The following is a 20,550-nucleotide window of genomic DNA, read 5'->3' as shown; positions in this document are numbered from 1 at the left end:
AACTGAGGCCCAAAAAGGCTTGCTCATGGTCATACATCTGGTGAGCTGGGAATAAACCCAAATGCTTCTGACCATTAACCACAACCTTTTAAATGACTTCAGTAGTATAGGTTTTCTTTTCGAATGTAAAGATGAGATTCTCCTTGATTATATTGTCACCTTTCATTGAGATATAGAAATGGGAGTAAAACTGAAATTGTTCCCCAAAACCAGCTGTGGGGTTCTCTCACTGCCCTGAACAGCTTTGTTACAAGCTGGCTAGAGGGAGCTTAAGATCCCAGGGAAATTCCATTTTTCCTTGAGACCCCCTAAGTCCAAATCAATACACTAAGAAGAAACAAAAAAAATCCTAAGAGTTTAAGTAGGAAGAATTTTTATCAAGGTGTGTGTGGGAGGAAATTGGGGCATAAGTTCCTCTGTGGTCAGGCATTGAGCTAGGTAGAACTTCTAAGCCAAAAATGAGTCTCATGCACAAATAATAAAGCTAAAACACTTTCTGTTACACAAGCATCCACATGGGGATGGTAGGAAGTTACAAGTTCATTTTAAGCAAAACTAAAAGTTAGAAGTGCCTGAACTTCTTCATGTTACAGGAATGGATCACAGTTGTAGCAGCAGTATTAACTCACCAGTAGGGGCACACATTCATTGGAGAATGTTGAAATGAAATTGCTCAATGAGTAGCAAAGTGCTACCATGAATTAAAAATAGTTCGGTTCATTGGAAGGGAATGAGCTGAGCCATAGTAAGCTGGAGGGCACGTGTAAGACAAAACCTTGTCTCTGTAAATTGAACAGAAATTTAAAGAACACTTTAAGCCTGCAGAATTATAATATAGCAGCCCTGCATGTATATGGGATGACAAAACAGACCAAAATAGTCACCCCAAAAACTCATTGCAATTGTTAAAAATGACAAAAAGATAGTTATTTGGCATTCTCCATATCTCTTCCTTACAAACACACAGACACACACACAGACACACAGACACAGCCTTTGTAGCTAAGTGCACTTCAAGGTTATCTTTCCCAGCTCCTTGATTCAGATACCTCCCATCATCAAATAAGTCCCTATGAGGCACTCCTACAAATAACCCCACAGGCCCTAAACAGAATTAATACAAAATTGCGAAGGTAGATCTTGCTCTTGGTAACCCTGTCCTCTTTCAGGTCCCTGCTCCAAATTACTTCCCCTTTTCCTGACACCATTTGTTCCTTTGGTGCCTTACTCAAATATCCCATCATCCTGGGACTGTTCTTCCTGGCCTGGGACCCTCACCCACCCTCCACTGCAGACCACTGCCTGAGACTCCTCTTCCCTTCCTTTGCCTGGCTTGTAGTAGGTTTTCAACGCATGATGCCTGATCAGATGCTCTGACTGACTGCGGGGCTGAGACCAGCACAACTCAGGACGTGCCCAGACCATGAAGCACAGGGATTAAAGGGCTCAGTGGGATCTGAGGCCAATACTTGGCTCTGCTACTGCCCAAGCTGTGTGACCTTGGGCAAGGCACAACCTCTCTGTGCCTCTTTTCTCCTCTAAAGTGGAGAGAACAATATTCCCTGCTTCACTCAGCACAGAGCCAAGCATAACAGGTGCCTAATGAACGTCAGCTGCTATTATTGCCTTCATTATTAGTCACACAGCTGGAATTTCTTAGAGGCAATATGTTTCCATCAATGCAAGTGCATCAAAGCAGTCAGAAAAAGAGGGATGCCCAGTGTCCTAAGATGACTGTGCTATTTCTGTTACTTTGGGGTATTTTTAAAGAAAAAGCAGACACTTGGCCTCACCAATGCAAACACCCATGCACCTTAGAAGTTATAGGTGGTCCAGGAAAACAAGAGTATGGCTAAGACTATCCTGGATTGAGGAGGTTAGGGCGGGCTGTCCGCAGACAGATCAGCCAGTGCATGATCACCACAGCCACACTCCTATGTCAAGCTCTGGCTTGGGCAGCTACTTGCTGTGTGGCTTTCAGAAAATGACTTCACCTCTCTGAGCTTCATTTTCTTCATCAGTAGAATGAAAGTAATCTTAGTAGTTACCATTTCCTGATGGAGTGGCTATAATGATTAAATCAGGTCATCCAGGTAGAGTGCTTACCATAGAGGTAGGCCTGATGCTGATTTAATTATTATTGGTCACTGGTAAGAAGCAGGGGCTGCCTGGGCATAGGGCTGGTGAGGAAGGGTGAGGGTGGAGGCTAAACAGGGGCTGAGGTGGGGGTGGGAATGATTTGCTAGGCATCAGCTGACCTCTGTGAGGTCAGTGCAGTGTAGACTGGCAACACATGGCCTGATGGATTTCCTAGCAAGGATCTCAGGAGCCATTGGCCTCATACTCACCTCCCTCCACAGGCTCTGGTCAAACACACCCACCTCAACCTGTCTTCCCCGCTCCTGGTTGGTATGTGGCTGGGGCCCCTCTCCTCTCCAAGTAAAGGAGACCTGAGAACAATCTCTCATCCTCCACCATCTATTTCTTCTTCAACACTCAGGTCCCAATGGTCCACAGTTTGTGATGAATCAGTTTGTCCAGTTAGGTCTCAGTGACTCAGGGTGTCCTCTTCTCCATGACTCAGCCAAATCCCAGCCTGCCAAAACCAGAAATCAGCCAGTAGGGAGGCTCAGAGGAAGAGTACAAGAGGGTGTGAGAGGTGTATTCTGCTCACCACACTCCAGAGCCAGGAGTGACAAGTTTGGCTCTGTCTCTTGCTGTGACCCTTCTCGCCTTACTACTGCAGACCATCAAGGACAGACTGCTTCCTGGTTTGCCACCGAAGGTCCCCTGCATGAAGGATGTTTCCTTCCAAGAGGGAGCCTCACCTCAGGGGGGCTACAGTTTTGCACACAGCGGCCCCACTGTTGACGCCAACAGAGGCCATGGTCTGGGCTCCTTAGCTGTTCAGGAGAGGGCTGGGGACTCAGGAACCTCAGAAGGGCAGAGCAGGGCAGAGTAATTAGATCCCAGGGTAGCAAATGAAACCCCAAGTGGGCAAATGCAAAGTAGCAGATCCCAGAAGGAGCAATTTCAGCCGCCTGTCCCCAGCGTGCTGATGAGTTCTGAATTATGTGTAACCTCTGGGGGGAAGGCAGCTATGAATCACTGGACAGTTTAATGAAGACGCTTTCTCAATGTTTAGCTGCAGTCCAAACAGCAAATAGAATATGAGGGCTCAGTGAGGAGGGAATCAGGGCTACTCAGAGGGGCACGGGGACAGCAATGGTTTGGCCTCACCTTGGAAGAGCTCAGCTTGATCACCTCATTATACAAAGGTCACAGTCAAAATGGAAACAATTTTAAAAGACAGAGACGTTGGCACTTACTAGGATCAAGAAAGATTTTTCAATGAAAGGCTTCGCTCCTTCTAAATGAAGAAGCCTCCCTGTGTTCTTTTGCTGGAGAGAGTGTGGTCTGATAGGATGATTCTGGGTGAGGGTTGGTGTCCTCTCAGCTTTTCCCCACCAGAATGCACCCACCCACAGGGGGAGCAGTGTCTGATCTATTTTATTTTTGTTGTTTTGTCAGCATGTAACAGTGTACAGGGCATAGAGCAAGCACTGAATAAACAGAATTGGTTGGAAAAAAATTTTAATGCATAAAAACTCCATGCTGCAATGGGTGGTCTTAATCTATAAACAAAGCTTTTTCAAAGCACATTTTAGAGCAGAAATTAACCAGCTTTCACACCTGGGACACTGCCCTAATCAGTGTATAATCCTAATTCTCATTATGTCCTCAGTACTCATATGGTGTTTTACACATTGTAGGTGAATTTTTGAAATTGAGATTGTTCTTCTATACATTATTTTATTTTTAATTTTATTTATTTTTATTATTATACTTTAAGTTTTAGGGTACATGTGCACATTGTGCAGGTTAGTAACATATGTATACATGTGCCATGCTGGTGCGCTGCACCCACTAACTTGTCATCCAGCATTAGGTATATCTCCCAATGCTATCCCTCCCCCCTCCCCCCACCCCAAAACAGGCCCCAGAGTGTGATGTTCCCCTTCCTGTGTCCATATTTTCTCATTGTTCAATTCCCACCTATGAGTGAGAATATGTGGTGTTTGGTTTTTTGTTCTTGCGATAGTTTACTGAGAATGATGATTTCCAGTTTCATCCATGTCCCTACAAAGGACATGAACTCATCATTTTTTATGGCTGCATAGTATTCCATGGTGTATATGTGCCACATTTTCTTAATCCAGTCTATCATTGTAGGACATTTGGGTTGGTTCCAAGTCTTTGCTGTTGTGAATAATGCCGCAATAAACATACATGTGCATGTGTCTTTAAAGCAGCATGATTTAGAGTCCTTTGGGTATATACCCAGTAATGGGATGACTGGGTCAAATGGTGTTTCTAGTTCTAGATCTCTGAGGAATTGCCACACTGACTTCCACAATGGTAGAACTAGTTTACAGTTCCACCAAGAATGTAAAAGTGTTCCTATTTCTCCACATCCTCTCCAGCACCTGTTGTTTCCTGACTTTTTAATGATTGCCATTCTAACTGGTGTGACATGGTATCTCATTGTGGTTTTGATTTGCATTTCTCTGATGGCCAGTGATGGTGAGCATTTTTTCATGTGTTTTTTGGCTGCATAAATGTCTTCTTTTGAGAAGTGTCTGTTCATGTCCTTTGCCCACTTTTCGATGGGGTTGTTTGTTTTTTTCTTGTAAATTTGTTTGAGTTCATTGTAGATTCTGGATACTAGCCCTTTGTCAGATGAGTAGGTTGCAAAAATTTTCTCCCATTTTGTAGGTTGCCTGTTCACTCTGATGGTAGTTTCTTTTGCTGTGCAGAAGCTCTTGAGTTTAATTAGATCCCATTTGTCAATTTTGTCTTTTGTTGCCATTGCTTTTGGTGTTTTAGACATGAAGTCCTTGCCCATGCCTATGTCCTGAATGGTATTGCCTAGGTTTTCTTCTAGGGTTTTTATGGTTTTAGGTCTAACGTTTAAGTCTTTAATCCATCTTGAATTGATTTTTGTATAAGCTGTAAGGAAGCGATCCAGTTTCAGCTTTCTACATATGGCTAGCCAGTTTTCCCAGCACCATTTATTAAATAGGGAATCCTTTCCCCATTGCTTGTTTTTCTCAGGTTTGTCAAAGATCAGATAGTTGTAGATATGCGGCGTTATTTCTGAGAGCTCTGTTTTGTTCCATTGATCTATATCTCTGTTTTGGTACCAGTACCCTGCTGTTTTGGTTACTGTTGCCTTGTAGTATAGTTTGAAGTCAGGTAGTGTGATGCCTCCAGCTTTGTTCTTTTGGCTTAGGATTGACTTGGTGATGTGGGCTCTCTTTTGGTTCCATATGAACTTTAAAGTAGTGTTTTCCAATTCTGTGAAGAAAGTCACTGGTAGCTTGATGGGGATGGCATTGAATCTGTAAATTACCTTGGGCAGTATGGCCATTTTCACGATATTGATTCTTCCTACCCATGAGCATGGAATGTTCTTCCATTTGTTTGTATCCTCTTTTATTTCCTTGAGCAGTGGTTTGTAGTTCTCCTTGAAGAGTTCCTTCACATCCCTTGTAAGTTGGATTCCTAGGTATTTTATTCTCTTTGAAGCAATTGTGAATGGGAGTTCACTCATGATTTGGCTCTGTTTGTCTGTTGTTGCTGTATAAGAATGCTTGTGATTTTTGTACGTTAATTTTGTATCCTGAGACTTTGCTGAAGTTGCTTATCAGCTTAAGGAGCTTTTGGGCTGAGACAATGGGGTTTTCTAGATATACAATCATGTCATCTGCAAACAGGGACAATTTGACTTCCTCTTTTCCTAATTGAATACCCTTTATTTCCTTCTCCTGCCTAATTGCCCTGGCCAGAACTTCCAACACTATGTTGAATAGGAGTGGTGAGAGAGGGCATCCCTATCTTGTGCCAGTTTTCAAAGGGAATGCTTCCAGTTTTTGCCCATTCAGTATGATATTGGCTGTGGGTTTGTCATAGATAGCTCTTATTATTTTGAGATACGTCCCATCAATACCTAATTTATTGAGAGTTTTTAGCATGAAGGGTTGTTGAATTTTGTCAAAGGCCTTTTCTGCATCTATTGAGATAATCATGTGGTTTTTGTCTTTGGTTCTGTTTATATGCTGGATTACATTTATTGATTTGTGTATATTGAACCAGCCTTGCATCCCAGGGATGAAGCCCACTTGATCATGGTGGATAAGCTTTTTGATGTGCTGCTGGATTTGGTTTGCCAGTATTTTATTGAGGATTTTTGCATCAATGTTCATCAAGGATATTGGTCTAAAATCCTCTTTTTTTGTTGTGTCTCTACTCGGCTTTGGTATCAGGATGATGCTGGCCTCATAAAATGAGTTAGGGAGGATTCCCTCTTTTTCTATTCATTGGAATAGTTTCAGAAAGAATGGTACCAGTTCCTCCTTGTACCTCTGGTAGAATTCGGCTGTGAATCCATCTGGTCCTGGACTCTTTTTGGTTGGTAAGCTATTGATTATTGCCACAATTTCAGATCCTGTTATTGGTCTATTCAGAGATTCAACTTCTTCCTGGTTTAGTCTTGGGAGAGTGTATGTGTCGAGGAATTTATCCATTTCTTCTAGATTTTCTAGTTTATTTGCATAGAGGTGTTTGTAGTATTCTCTGATGGTAGTTTGTATTTCTGTGGGATCGGTGGTGATATCCCCTTTATCATTTTTTATTGCGTCTATTTGATTCTTCTCTCTTTTTTTCTTTATTAGTCTTGGTAGCAGTCTATCAATTTTGTTGATCCTTTGAAAAAACCAGCTCCTGGATTCATTAATTTTTTGAAGGGTTTTTTGTGTCTGTATTTCCTTCAGTTCTGCTCTGATTTTAGTTATTTCTTGCCTTCTGCTAGCTTTTGAATGTGTTTGCTCTTGCTTTTCTAGTTCTTTTAATTGTGATGTTAGGGTGTGAATTTTGGATCTTTCCTGCTTTCTCTTGTGGGCATTTAGTGCTATAAATTTCCCTCTACACACTGCTTTGAATGTGTCCCTGAGATTCTGGTATGTTGTGTCTTTGTTCTCATTGGTTTCAAAGAACATCTTTATTTCTGCCTTCATTTCGTTATGTACCCAGTAGTCATTCAGGAGCAGGTTGTTCAGTTTCCATGTAGTGGAGCCGTTTTGAGTGAGATTCTTAATCCTGAGTTCTAGTTTGATTGCACTGTGGTCTGAGAGATAGTTTGTTATAATTTCTGTTCTTTTACATTTGCTGAGGAGAGCTTTACTTCCAAGTATGTGGTCAATTTTGGAATAGGTGTGGTGTGGTGCTGAAAAAAATGTATATTCTGTTGATTTGGGGTGGAGAGTTCTGTAGATGTCTATTAGGTCTGCTTGGTGCAGAGCTGAGTTCAATTCCTGGGTATCCTTCTTGACTTTCTGTCTCGTTGATCTGTCTAATGTTGACAGTGGGGTGTTAAAGTCTCCCATTATTAATGTGTGGGAGTCTAAGTCTCTTTGTAGGTCACTCAGGACTTGCTTTATGAATCTGGGTGCTCCTGTATTGGGTGCATGTATATTTAGGATAGTTAGCTCTTCTTGTTGAATTGATCCCTTTACCATTATGTAATGGCCTTCTTTGTCTCTTTTGATCTTTGTTGGTTTAAAGTCTGTTTTATCAGAGACTGGGATTGCAACCCCTGCCTTTTTTTGTTTTCCATTTGCTTGGTAGATCTTCCTCCATCCTTTAATCTTGAGCCTATGTGTGTCTCTGCACATGAGATGGGTTTCCTGAATACAGCACACTGATGGGTCTTGACTCTTTATCCAATTTGCCAGTCTGTGTCTTTTAATTGGAGTATTTAGTCCATTTACATTTAAAGTTAATATTGTTATGTGTGAATTTGATCCTGTCGTTATGATGTTAGCTGGTTATTTTGCTCGTTAGTTGATGCAGTTTCTTCCTAGTCTCGATGGTCTTTACATTTTGGCATGATTTTGCAGTGGCTGGTACCGGTTGTTCCTTTCCATTTTTAGCACTTCCTTCAGGAGCTCTTTTAGGGCAGGCCTGGTGGTGACAAAATCTCTCAGCATTTGCTTGTCTGTAAAGTATTTTATTTCTCCTTCACTTATGAAGCTTAGTTTGGCTGGATATGAAATTCTGGGTTGAAAATTCTTGTCTTTAAGACTGTTGAATATTGGCCCCCACTCTCTTCTGGCTTGTAGAGTTTCTGCCGAGAGATCCGCTGTTAGTCTGATGGGCTTCCCTTTGAGGGTAACCTGACCTTTCTCTCTGGCTGCCCTTAACATTTTTTCCTTCATTTCAACTTTGGTGAATCTGACAATTATGTGTCTTGGAGTTGTTCTTCTCGAGGAGTATCTTTGTGGCATTCTCTGTATTTCCTGAATCTGAATGTTGGCCTGCCTTGCTAGATTGGGGAAATTCTCCTAGATAATATCCTGCAGAGTGTTTTCCAACTTGGTTCCATTCTCCCCGTCACTTTCAGGTACACCAATCAGACGTAGATTTGGTCTTTTCACATAGTCCCATATTTCTTGGAGGCTTTTCTGGTTTCTTTTTATTCTTTTTTCTCTAAACTTTCCTTCTCACTTCATTTCATTCATTTCATCTTCCATCGCTGATACCCTTTCTTCCAGTTGATCGCATTGGCTCCTGAGGCTTCTGCATTCTTCACGTAGTTCTCGAGCCTTGGTTTTCAGCTCCATCAGCTCCTTTAAGCACTTCTCTGTATTGGTTATTCTAGTTATACATTCTTCTAAATTTTTTTCAAAGTTTTCAACTTCTTTGCCTTTGGTTTGAATGTCCTCCCGTAGCTCAGAGCAATTTGATCGTCTGAAGCCTTCTTCTCTCAGCTCGTCAAAGTCATTCTCCATCCAGCTTTGTTCCTTTGCTGGTGAGGAACTGCGTTCCTTTGGAGGAGGAGAGGCGCTCTGCTTTTTAGAGTTTCCAGTTTTTCTGCTCTGTTTTTTCCCCATCTTTGTGGTTTTATCTACTTTCGGTCTTTGATGATGGTGATGTACAGATGGGTTTTTGGTGTGGATGTCCTTTCTGTTTGTTAGTTTTCCTTCTAACAGACAGGACCCTCAGCTGCAGGTCTGTTGGAGTACCCGGCCGTGTGAGGTGTCAGTCTGCCCCTGCTGGGGGGTGCCTCCCAGTTTGGCTGCTCGGGGGTCAGGGGTCAGGGACCCACTTGAGGAGGCAGTCTGCCTGTTCTCAGATCTCCAGCTGCATGCTGGGAGAACCACTGCTCTCTTCAAAGCTGTCAGACAGGGACATGTAAGTCTGCAGAGGTTACTGCTGTCTTTTTGTTTGTCTGTGCCCTGTCCCCAGAGATGGAGCCTACAGAGGCAGGCAGGCCTCCTTGAGCTGTGGTGGGCTCCACCCATTTCGAGCTTCCTGGCTGCTTTGTTTACCTAAGCAAGCCTGGGCAATGGCGGGCGCCCCTCCGCCAGCCTTGCTGCTGCTTTGCTGTTTGATCTCAGACTGCTGTGCTAGCAATCAGCGAGACTCTGTGGGCGTAGGACCCTCTGAGCCATGTGCGGGATATAATCTCCTGGTGTGCCATTTTTTAAGCCCATCAGAAAAGCGCAGTATTCGGGTGGGAGTGACCCGATTTTCCAGGTGCCGTCTGTCACCCCTTTCTTTGACTCGGGAAGGGAACTCCCTGACGCCTTGCACTTCCCGAGTGAGGCAATGCCTCACCCTGCTTTGGCTCGCGCATGGTGCGTGCACCCACTAACCTGCGCCCACTATCTGGCACTCCCTAGTGAGATGAACCCGGTACCTCAGATGGAAATGCAGAAATCACCCGTCTTCTGCGTCGCTCACGCTGGGAGCTGTAGACTGGAGCTGTTTCTATTCTGCCATCTTGGCTCCTCCCCCTAATTATTGTCACTTCTATACATTATTTTAGATGCTGTGTATGACTCATCTAGTTGGACTATTATATTGTAAAATTATCTTCAATTTTAATCACTGTCTGCAAAGCAGAATGATCTAAAAACGAATTCCAAGTAAAATAGTAGAGAAGAAAAATTCAGAATGTAGACCAAATTGCTTAAAGATGCTTAAGGGTTTGTAAAAATATCCCATGATGCATTGCAGTTGCCAATTCTGGACAGTTATCAAAGATGCTTATTTTCAAACATTTTCTTGTTAACCATATTTCTGGCCAAGTTGGTTTTAGGAAAATCACCTGGAGTTAGACCATGAGTCTTAGCATTAGAGGACTGAGAATATACACTGAAGGCACACAATAGTGTTGGAAAAAACATTATTTGCCACCTTCAAAGAATAAGAGTAGCTCATGTTCACAAAAATACTTTTTTTTGCAATGCCCTGATTTAAGTGCTGACACGTATTAATTTACTTCTACCTCTTAACAGCATGTTAAGGTAATTACTGTTAGTGGCACGGTAACTTAACCAAGGTCCCAGCCAATAAGTGGCAGAACCTGAATTACAAACCCAAGGGGGCTGACCCCAGAGCCCACTCTTTTTAAAATGACATCCTTATTGACTGGGCATGGTGGCTCACACCTATAATCCCAGCACTTTGGGAGGCCGATGCAGGAGGATCACTTGAGATCAGGAGTTTGAGAACAGCCTGACCAACACGGTGATACCCTGTCTCTACTAAAAATACAAAAAAATTGGCTGGGCGTGGTGGTGCATGCCTGTAATCCCTGCTACTTGGGAGGCTGAGGCAGGAGAATCACTTGAACCTGGGAGACAGAGGTTGCAGTAAGCCAAGATCATGCCACTGTATTCCTCTAGCCTGGGTGACAGAGTGAGACTTGGTCTCAAAAATAAATAAATAAATAAAAATAATTAACATCCTTATTAAAATATGCTTCACAGCCTGGCGAGGTAGCTCACATCTGTAATCCCAGCAATTTAGGAGGCTGAGGCAGGTGGATCACAAAGTCAGGAGATCAAGACCATCCTGGCTAACACAGTAAAAATCCCGTCTCTACTAAAAATACAAAAAAATTAGCCGGGCATTGCAGGCTAACTGTGGGAGGCGCCTGTAGTCCCAGCTACTCTGGAGGCTGAGGCAGGAGAATGGCGTGAACCTGGGAGGTGGAGCTCTCAGTGAGCCGAGATCGTGCCACTGCACTTCAGCCTGGGTGACAGAGCAAGACTGCCTCTAAAAAAAAAAAACAAACAAACAAACAAAAAAACATATATATATATCTCACATGCTACAAAATTTACAAAATTCACTCCTTTAAAGTACACAATTCAATAATTTTTAGTATATTTTTATTTATGTATTATTATTATTATTATTTTGAGACAGGGTGTCTCTCACCCAAGCTGGATTGCAATGGCAAGATCATGACTCACTGCAGCCTTGACCTTCCAGGCTCAAGCAATCTTCCCATCTCAGCTTCCCTAGTAGCTGGGACTACAGGCACACCCACCACACCTGGCTAATTTTTAATTTTTTTTTTTTTTTGTAGAGACAAGATCTCACTATGTTGCCCAGGCTGCTCTTGAACTCCTGGCCTCAAGAGATTCTCCTGCCTCAGTCTCCCAGAGTGCTGGGATTACAGGCATGAGCCCCGGCACTAGGCCATTTTTAGTATATTTGTGGTCTTGTATAACCATCATTATCATCAGATTCCAAAACATTTTCTCTCCCCTCCACCATACCTATTAGCAGTCACTCCCCATTTCTCCAACTCTGGCAACCTCGAATCTACTTTCTCTCTCTACAGATTTGCCAGTTCTGATCATTTCCTATAAATGGAGTCATGTAATATGTGACCTTTTGGGTCTGGCTTCCTTCACTTAGCGTAATGTGTTCAAGGTTCGTCCGTGTTGTAGCATGTATCAGTACCTCATTCCCTTTCATTGATGAATAATATTTCATTGTGTGGATAAACCAGGTTTTATTTATCCATTCATCAGTTGTACATTTGGGTTGTTTCCATTTTTGGCTTTCATGAATAATGTTGTTATGAACATTCAGGTAAAAGTTTTTATGTGAACATATGTTTTTATTTCTCATGGGCATATATTTAGAGTGGAATTTCTGGGTTGTATGGTAACTCTATGTTTAATTTCTTTTGATGAAGTGCCAAACTGTTTTCCAAAGCAGCTACTCCATTCTATATTCCCACTAGCAATACACAAAAGTTCCAACTTCATATTCTTGCAAATGACTTTTATTTTCTGTTTTTTTAAAAATTATTATTGTAGCCATCCTAATGGGTGTGAAGTGGTATTTCATGGTGGGTTTAATTTTCATTTCTCTAATGACCAATGACGTTGAACATCTTTTTGTGTTTTTCTTGGCCGTGTGTATATCTTCTTTGGCAAAATGTTTATTCATATTTTTGTCCCATTTTAAAATTGACCTACTTTTGTATTGTTGAATTGTAACTATTCTTTATATGTTCTGCATATAAGCTCTCTATCATATATGTGATTTGTAAATATTTTCTACCATCCATGGGCTCTCTTTTCACTTTCTTAATGGTGTTCTTTGAAGCACTAAAGAAATTAATTTTTATAAAATCCAACTTTTTAATTATTTCTTTGGATGCTTATACATTTGGTGTCATATCTAAGAAACCATAACTTGATCCAAGGTCACAAAGATTTGCTCCTCTGTTTTGTTCTAAGGGTTTTACAATCATAGATCTTACATCTAGGTCTGGGATTCATTTTGAGTTAACTTTTTATATATGTATGAAGTATAAATAGAAATGGAGGAGAGAGAAAAATAAGAGAGCGAATAAGAGAGAAAACTAAAATCATCTTATTGATTATCTCTTGTACATGATAAATCATTTTTTTAATGCTGTCTTAAAGATTCTTTGTTTCACTCAGATCTGAGATTTGAAAAAGAAAAAAGTAAAAAAGAGATTCTCTATTTGTCTTCAGCTTTTGACAGTTTGAATATGATGTGTCTAAGTGTAGATATCTTAAGTTTATCCTACTTGGAGTTTTTGAACTTTTTCAATGTACATAATAATATCTTTCATTGAATTTGGGAAATTTTTGGCTATCGTTTCTTCAAATATTCTTTCTGCTACTTGCTGTCTTTCCTCTTCTTCTGAGACTCCCATTAGGAAAATGTTAATATACTTCATCAACTGCATAAGTAACATCTCACCTGTTTCTGGGGCTTTGTTTTTGTTTTTGTTTTTTCCTTCTGTTATTCAAATTGGATGATTTCAGTTGGCCTACCTTCAAGTTCATTGATTCTTCTTTCTGCCTGCTTAACTCTACTGTTAAAACTAGTGAATTTTTCATTTTGGTTATTGTACTTTTCAGTTCCAAAATTTCTATTTGGTTCCTTTTCATAATTTCTATCTTTTCATTCGTATTCTCTATTTGATGAGATATAATTCTCATGGTTTCCCTTCAGTTCTTTGAACATATTTATAATGGCTAATTTAAGATCTTTGTCTTATAAGTCCAATGTCTTAGCTTTCTTAATAACAATTTCTCTTGGCTGCTTCCTGTGTATGGGCTATACTTTTCTGATCCTTTCTGTGTCTTATAATTTTTGTTGAAAACTGAACATTTAAAATAATGTGGCAATTCTTAAAATCAGATTTCCTGTTCTCTAGCACCTATTGTTGATGTTTGCTGCTGTTGTTGTTTTTGCTGCTGCTGCTCGTTTATTTAGTGACCTTCTTGGACTAATTCTATGAAGTCTGTTTTTCTTGTTATGTATGGCCACTAAAGTGAGCTGAGTTAGCTTAGTGGTCATATAACAATTGGACAGAGATTTCCTTAAATACCTTGAGCCAAAAGCTCTCCAGCTTTAGCCAAGTAGCTTTGTGTGTGTGTTGGGGAAAGTCTTTAATTAACCTGCAGGCAGTTTAAAATTCTTCGTTAGCCTTCACTTCCTGTGTGGACAGCGCCTCAAGATCAGCCAGAGATGAGAGATGAGGACCTTCCTGGGGCTTTTCTTTTGGGCATGCTCACAGCCCTGCACATATTTGTGGCTATCTATGTCAGAGTTTTTCAAAGCCTCCTGTGGACATCTTATTCCCTGTTTTTTCTTTCAAAGTCTTTTGGATAGCCCTTTTTTAGTCTCAAGTGGTATTGCCCCTTCAGGCATTATGATGTTAAACATTTGCTTCTATTTTATTTTTATACTTTATATGAATAGGGCTGATTCAGAATGAGCTGTGAATCAGATCAAATAAAAACAAGCCCTGAGAATGGAGCTTTTCAGAGAGCTGCCAGGCAAGTTAAGCAGTGGCAATTTGGAGAGAAAGAGCTTTCGGAGTGTTCAAAACTCATTTTCTCTCCTTCATTGGTTTCTAGGCTGCAAGTTTGCAAAGCTACTGAGGCTACTGGTTTTTAAGACTACTGTGGAGGTGGGGTGAAAATAAGGCAAATTAAAACTTCACAAAGTCACTCTTCTTACTGAGATTTATGTTTGTTTGTTTGTTTTTTTCCTTGAATAAATGCCCCTCAGATTGTTGTTTGCTTCACTTCCAGAGTTCTGGAAAGGTCGGTTGTGATCATATTTGCAAGTGTTCTCATTGCTCTATGGAGGAGCAGATTTCCAGTGGTCCTTACTCTGCCACTCTGGAGGTGTTTCCCAGAGCCCACTCTTAACCACTACACAAGTGCTTCCAAATGGGGACCTACCACACCCCTAAGGTGCTTTACATTTTGTAAGAATATTTTTGGCATCTAGTAGAGTCTTCCTGACATATATCTGCTGAAACACATATTATTGTGTGTATATCCTTTTATTTCTCCATTTCTCCCATACATTACGGGGCATGATATTGATCTTTTAGAAATTATGTATGTAGAAAGCCATCTATGGATTTAGTTTCAGCCTAATGAAGGAATGTAAAAAATATTTGCTTAAAAACAAGAAGGGGGCATTGCTCTTTGAAGGTTGGAAATCACTGCCCTACACTCTCCTCCCGTTCCTCTCAGGCATCCATCCATTCCTGCTGCTGGAATGTCTCCAAAGAGCGCCTGAAGCCCTCATTCCACTCAAGTCTCACTTGAGAGTAAACCAAGGGGAGTTTGGGGGTAAAATGTCAGAGGTCATTGTAATAACTTCTCGGGAAATTAGGCAGAAAGGGAAAAAAAGTGGGAATCATTTAATAAACCACATAGAAAACACTCCATATGGCAATGGAATCATGTTCTGGTTAATCACAATTTTTGCCTACAAGAGTCATCATATATACCGTTAGAAGGTTACTAGTTTTAAAGTAATTAGAAACTAATAAAGTATGCACCGGCTAGGCTATACTGAATGTAATGTAATTCCTTTTGGTAATCAATAATACCTCTAGGAACACGTTACAAAAATAAGAGCCATCAGCTGTAGAATATCATATTCATAAATAGTTTATAATGCAAAACAGTAACTTTGGTACCTACTGGGTCTATTGGTTGGAATTCTTTTAACCCTTTTCAATAATTATGGAGACACTTGTCCAGAATTTATTATATAAACTTTTTTATACATTAGACTTTTACAAACAAATGCTCTCAAAATTCAATATTTTCTTCATGTTCAGTCAGGATATTAATTCCTAGCTTGCTATGCCAGAGTGGTAAAAGAGGGTAGGGCTTCATTTTCAAAATGAACCCAGCAGAGGGAACCAAGAAGTGCTCAGAAAGGGCTTTCTGCTAACTAATGATGGCAAACGTGGTCTGTGTGATGGGGTGGCATCTACTTTCTGAAAATTTTTAATTTTTGTTGTTTTCATTTTGTTGTTTTATAACTTGTGTTTTATTTTTGCCAAATTTGGTTTCATTCCCTGCCTGGTCCATTTGGAGGTACTACACTAAAAAAATAATAATAATAAAACACGTAATCACACCATGGGGAAAAATGAAGGAGAAGAAAAAAGGAAAGCTGGATAATCAGCCCCTAATTTTCTAAAAATTGCTATTAACAAAGCTGCTGTACAATTCTCTTGATAAATATCCAAGAAATCTGTTCTTGGAAGCTTAAGAAGAGAGTGGAAAGGCTGTACTCTCAGGACTAAGGAAGGACTCACTCCCTAAAGACTTTGTGGATGGAAATTTGTTCAGTACTCCTGTAGTGTGTATGTGAGTGAGGACATCTGGACTGGTATCTAGCCAGGATGCCCTGGTAGAACTGCATTTAGCATTGATGTCCTTTCCGATGGGTTGCAACATCCATTTGGTTCATGCCTGTGTCTGAGCACTTATTAATGGTTTTGACTATCACTCCTACTACACATATACCTCATAGTTTAATGGTGGAAGCTACAGCACCTGTCCAAGTGCACCCCGCCATCTGCAACCCCCTCCATTGAGGTCTCTTGTGCTATATCAGACTGTATTTACATGTGGCTTCTCAGTGAGACTTGTAAAACCCCTTGCCTTCACAGGACAAGTAAGAATAAACACATTCATTTCTTCTTTTTTCTTGGCGGTCAATTGATTCCTACAACAGCATCCTTTACTGAGCTGGGATGCCCATGGCGCCCTCCATTTATCTCCCATATAGCATTGCTATGCAAATGAGGCCATTCATGACTGGCTACCCAGGGCTTCCCCAGGTGGCTCCCAGCCAGAGGGATCTGAAGCAGCTGAGCCTCAGAGAGGACAGGGGCCCTGGCCTGGTCTCCACCTGACTGGACTGCTGGCCTTTGACATGACGCCAGTTAACATCCAAATGCCCCTTGCTGGTTTCAGCACTCCAACAGGCTCAAACAATGAATAGCTGTATTCTGAAATAGTGTCATGCTCGCATCTCCATCAAAGATTCCTGCAGCATGCCTCTTTCCTCTGAATAATTCCTTTCTGTCATCTTCCTTCATTATATTTCCTAACTGACAAGTTTTTTTCTAAGTCCAGGCTTTCATTTCCACTTTGAAATGTCTTGTTAGACAAGCCTCAGAGTCCACCAAATTGTTCCCACTTCTTTCCAACAACTCCCACCCCATCCTATCCCCACTGCCCCTGAAATGGCCAGAACTTAATAATCCAGGATGTCCTGTCATTATTGTCAACAATATTGTTGTCTGTATTCGGAATGTATTAGCATAACCAGAGAGGTAGGGCTACATCCATCTGCTACAAATACACAAATGATTTGCAAGATAGACAGTGCCTTTCTTTCACCCCCTGCCAGTTTTGCTATGAAAGAATTCAAACCCTTGGTTTACAGTTGAAGTTGGTCCAAGACATCTCCTCCAGGGCTTTCTCTTGATCTTATTTGTGCTCTCCCCTGAGCCCTAATAAAGCTGCACAAACAAAATTACAAGCCCATATCTCTTTCTTCCCTTTTAAGAACTCCTTTTCTCTGAAACCTTTCTGGACAGATTGTAAATGAGATGACCCTGTGGACTGTTTAAGCAGTTAGCCAAGTTAAGGTCAGTAAAGGACTCCTTGTTTAAATGAACCACTTTATTTTCTTCAAACACATAGCACCCTGAAGCCCATGTTGGTCTCAGCTGTGTTCTCTGTCCAGCTCTTCACCACCCCATGGGCTCCTATACCTCTGGATATGACCTTAGCCAGAACCAAGACAGATTTTGAACTACTGTGCTCTACTGGGTTTTGGTAAAATAAATACATAAATAAATAAATAGTCCTCAGTGTTTTGGAGGGAACCTAATACATGTTTATTATGCAGTATTTTAAATGTTGCAGAAAAAATACCAAAGTAAGAAGTATCTATTTTCTAACTACTCAGAACATCTGTAACATTTCCTTAACCCTTCTGTAATATGTCTCTTTGTGTGTCGTATGCATGTTTTTAATGCTGCATACCAAAGTACCAAAGTATCACAAGCGTAACAGCTTAAAAAAACACAACTTATCATTCAGACAATTCCTGTGGGTCAGGAGTTTGGTCACTGGTTGACTGGGTCTCTCTGCTCAGGGTCTCAGATAACTGCAATCAGTGTTGGCTGGGACTGTTGTCCCATCTAATGCTCAGAGTCCTCTTCCAAATTCACTGAGGTTCTTGAAAGAATTCAGTTCCTTGCAGCTGTAGAACTCATAGATGCTTCTATCTTCTTTGAAGCCAGCAGGAGAATGTCTCTGCTGCTTTGAATCCCTGACTTGCTCTGTCTCTGATCTCTAGACCCAGACTTAAAAGGCTCATCTGATGAGGCCAGACCCACCTGATAATCTACCTTTTAATTAACTCAAAGTCAACAGATTAGTAAACGTAATTACTTCTGCAAAATCCTCCTTGAAACATAAAGCAACATAGTCACAGGAGTACTAGCCTGTTCTGTTTATAGATTTCACCTACACTCAGGGGAGAAAATTATACAAAATTATGCAAAAGGTAGTGGGAATCATTTAAAATTCTGCTCTGCATGTGATTTTGAAACACTAATATGCCATGGATGTCTTTCCTGCCTAGTCAATATAGATCTGCATTTTTATGGCTGAATAGCATTCTATTCTGTTTCAAAATACTTGATCACATGTTGGACAGTTAGGCTGCTTCCACTTTCCCTTTCTTACACCATGATGAACATTCTTACATAACACACTTGTCTTTGCATTTGTATGATTATTTCCCGTGTACAAATTCAAAGCACATGGATTTACTGAATCACAACATAAACTATGACGTCCCATGTAGGGTCCCCCAGCAGGGGATGGTGCTGCTGTTCTAGTGAAGTACTGCCTTTGGTGAAGGTTCTCTGAGTCCTTTGTACCAATACTGCTGAATTATTAGCATCCTTGAAAGGAGTTCTAAAAATTACTAGCTGTCACTGCACGGAACACACAGGAAGAAACATAAAGCAGAGATGTGTTCTTCACTTGTCATCTCCATCGTTAACCTCCCAAAGGTTGTTCTCATCTTGATTAAACAAGTCTCAATGAAATGAGGCCTTTATTTTGATTTCTATACTGCTTCTATAGAAAGAGGCAACAAGGAGATTTAGAATTTTTTTTACTTTAAAGGGACACGGTACATTTTGACTGTATAGTGAGAAGTTAAGTTTCAAATGAAGGCTCCGAGAACATAGAAAACCATGAATCTTAAAGAGAAACAAACAAGCAAAGGTTTAATAAGAACTTCCTTGCTCAATGTCCTCATGATTTATTTAGCCAACACTTACTGAGCACCTCCTAATGACTGGGCCCTGCTCTAGTGCTGGAGATGTGTAGAAGAATAAGACCAACAGAGCTCCCAAAGTAGATTTATGCACTCTACAAATGCATGATGGAATTGCAAGATGAAAACAGAAAAACTCTTATGGATCTAGATAAAGAAGCTTTAGAATAAAAAGTAGCATTTCAGGAATCAGTTGGTATTTTCCAACCTGGACAATCAGTAGATGAAATTAGGAAAAGTCTGTACGAAAGGAATAAGTGTTTGAGATCAAATATACAACATGTTGGCTATAGTTCATTATACTATACTATATATTTCAAAATTGCCAGGAGAGTAAATTTCAAATGTTTGCACCACAAAAATAAATATGGGAGGTAATCGATATGTTATTAACTTAATTTAATTATCCCACAATGTGATTTGATTTTATATATATATGTAAAATCATCACTTTGTACCCTATAATATATACAATTATACAATTATTATATGTCTATTTAAAAAATTAAAGACATGCTAAAGGAAGTTTTCCAACACAAAGGGAAATGACACTACTGTATATTGAAAATTAGATCCTCTGACACGTATGAATTGCAGCAAAAATGCTAAATATCTGAGTAAAATGCTCACGCCTGTAATCCCAGCACTTTAAAAGACTGGGGCAGGAGGATGGCTTGAGGCCAGGAGTTCAATACCAGCCTGGGCAACATGAGACCCTGTCTCAAGAAAACAAAACAAAACAAAAAACAGGAAAATAAATGTCTGTAAACATTAGCCTCTTTGATGGAGGAACTTGGGATATAAAAAACTGAGCATGCTTAAATAGAATTGTGTTATGTCAGCCAAATGGAAACTCTTGAGGCATGGGTGGCTTAGGACACAATTCCCCTAGTCATTCCTGAGTAGAGAGGATTGCATGGTGAAAGAGATCCCCGTGGCTGTGGAGGTAGCACCCTCTCGTTCTCTTCATGGGCTGTCTGGGAGCTGAGCCATTAACTTTCCACCCATTGATGGAGGCCCAGCCCTACTGGGAGCATTTGCTTCCTCCCCACCTCACCCACTGCCTGCAAGTTCCTGACCCTGTTATGAAACTCCCACCCTAAGTACACAGATAACATCTCAGCCATGAGTGAAACTAGAAGAGATCATGTGTAACTAATTAGATGTCAGAGTGAGAGAAAAGAAACTTTTCCCCGGGTCCTGGTCATTTGAAAAGAAATATTATCCTCAAAGAAAAGTCTTTACTTGAGATCTGAAGTGCAAAGCATATTTATCTTGTTCCAGGCTAACCTTGCCAAGGATATTTGAATTTAAATAAGGCTATTCTGGAGCCTATTAATCTAGGATGATGGTGTAGCAGTGAAAGCCAGGGGGTCACTAAACACTTCGGGTCGTATAGGAAGCAGGACGGGGTCCATTCAGGGTTGCAAATGTTTTATTGCTGTTTTTCCCCGGGTCCTTCTGCCTGATGGGGCAACCTTCACTGCTCTGGAGAGAGGCTAGCAGAGTCATTGTCTA

At 40.8% G+C, this 20,550-nt stretch overlaps 1 protein-coding gene across 3 annotated transcripts in view; it reads left to right on the top strand.

The window, feature by feature from the left end:
* F13A1 (coagulation factor XIII A chain) overlaps window positions 1–20,550 on the top strand; it is a 188,161-nt gene that overhangs the window by 98,604 nt on the left and 69,007 nt on the right. The gene's annotated exons all lie outside the window — the stretch shown is intronic.

This window comes from Pan paniscus, chromosome 5 (assembly GCF_029289425.2).
Source record: "Pan paniscus chromosome 5, NHGRI_mPanPan1-v2.0_pri, whole genome shotgun sequence".
NCBI classification, from domain to species: Eukaryota; Metazoa; Chordata; class Mammalia; order Primates; family Hominidae; genus Pan; species Pan paniscus.
This window is presented reverse-complemented; position numbering and strand designations above follow the sequence as displayed.